The 2,117-nt window shown below is 47.0% G+C and overlaps 1 pseudogene; it reads right to left on the bottom strand.

The window, feature by feature from the left end:
- Nucleotides 1–1,767, bottom strand: LOC107159492 (annotated as a pseudogene).
- Between the last annotated feature and the right edge of the window lie 350 nt (nt 1,768–2,117).

Genomic DNA, 2,117 nt, shown 5'->3' with positions numbered 1-2,117 from the left:
CTAGTATTCCTCTCCTTCTTCACCCTCTCCTACAACCGAATCCACACCAACTTCCTCATAATTTTTATCTAGGGAAGCCATATCCTCACAGGCCACAGAAAACTCTCCTTCTTCCATCCCCTCACCCACATACCAGTGAACAAAGGTGCGATTGGCATACATCAAGTCAAACTTGTAATCCCGGTAAGCCCAGGCCTCAGCAATGGCTGTAGTGTTGCTCAACATGCACACAGCTTGCTGTACCTTGGCCAGTTCTTGGACCAATTCACAGTGCCAACCTTGAAGCCAGCTGGGCACCAATTCACAAATTAGATGTTGCACTTGATTTTCATGGTGGCAATGGCAGCACTGACATCTTTGGGGACCACATCATCATGTACAACAGGCAGTAAGCCAGGTATTTACCATGGTGAGGGTCATATTTTACCATCTGGTTGGCTAGCTCAAGGCAAGAATTGGTGATTTCTGCTACAAAAAGCTGTTCATGGTAGACTTTCTCAGCAGAGATGACAGGGGCATATGTGGCCAGAGGGAAATGGATGTGGGGATAGGGCACCAGATTGGCTTGGATTTCTGTCAGGTCAACATTCAGGGCCTCATCAAATCTGAGGGAAGCAGTGATAGATGATACCATCTGGCTAATAAGGTGGTTAAGGTTAGTGTGGGTTGGGCGCTCAATGTCAAGGTTTCTGCGACAGATGTCATAGATGGCCTCATTGTCTACCATGAAGACACAATCAGAGTACTCCAGTGACGCAGTCTGGCTGGGCACAATTCAGGAGCCACTTGTCAAGCAGGAACGAACTTTATTTTTTGAACACACGCAGCACCACGCGAGCTCTCCAGGAATTCCCCGAGAGCCCAACTGCCACCATGGGCTCTTCCAGCGAGCACCTCCTCCAGAACCCTCAGGTCCCCACTCTTGAGGCAGATTGGCTGGGTCGAATGGGCGGAGCCACAAGAGTCCCCCAATGAGCAGCTCCGTGGTCTGAAAGGGCAGGGAAACAGCCCAATGAACATCACTGCAGGGGAGCCAATCAGCTGGAAGTTTGCTGGGGCCTCTTTGGTTGCGGCTCAACACTCCAGGATAGTGTAGGTGGTGAGGATGGAGCTTTAGGGCTCAACTAAAGCCTAGAGGGCTGGGTAAGTGGAGAACTCCAGCTTAGACTTCTTGCCATAATCAACAGAGAGACATTACATTAGCAGGGAGGTAAATCCAGAACCAGTTCCCCCACTAAAGCTCTGGAAAACCAAATCCCTGAAGACCCTTGCACTGGTCAGTCAGTTTATGAATTTGGTCCAAGACAAGGTCAACGATCTCCTTGCCAATGGTGTAGTGGCCTCAGGCATAGTTTTTGGCAGCATCTTCCTTGCCTATGATGAGCTGCTCAGGGTGGAAGAGCTGCTCAGGGTGGAAGAGCTGACTGATGATAGGTCCCAGTATGAATTTCATCAATGATCTTGGGTTCTAGGTCTACAAACACTGCTTTGGGCACATGCTTGCCAGTGCCCATCTTGCTAAAGAAGGTATTGAATGAATCATCTCCTCCCACAATGGTCTTGTCATTTACCATTTGGCCATCAAGCTGAGTGCCATGTTCCAGGCAGTAGAGCTCCCAGCAGGTGTTCCTGATCTGGACACCAGCCATGTATGGAGATGCACTCATGCATGGTGGCTATGGCTTAGGGAGCAAAGGCAACAGGAGCAGACACTGGGTCCTGGTTATTGTCCTGACAAGCTAAGAGCCGAGGTAAGTAATACACTCTCCTTGTGACATTTTTGTTTAATCTCATTCTGTAATCACAGAGAGACATTATATCAGCAGGGAGGTAAACCCAGAATCTCTGCTGAGATCAAACAGTCTACAGGCTCTTGAGTATAAATGTGGTTTCTTTGGAGAACTTCTGTTCATAGCTGAAATCCCTTTATTTATGAAACCTGTTTTAATTCAGGAACACTGGTAAAAATATTTTTTCTATATAAGGGAAAAACAAACTGTTTTTCCTCTTCAGTCTTTCACAACACTTTTGTGCACAAAAATTTTAGATTTTCCCCCTCATCCTATGTTAGTCAGTTTTCTGTCACTGTGACAGATACATGATATAATCAACTTATA

This window comes from Marmota marmota, unplaced genomic scaffold (assembly GCF_001458135.2).
Source record: "Marmota marmota marmota unplaced genomic scaffold, marMar, whole genome shotgun sequence".
NCBI lineage: Eukaryota > Metazoa > Chordata > Mammalia > Rodentia > Sciuridae > Marmota > Marmota marmota.
The sequence above is the reverse complement of the archived record's forward strand: the minus strand, read 5'-3'. Positions and strand labels throughout refer to the sequence as shown.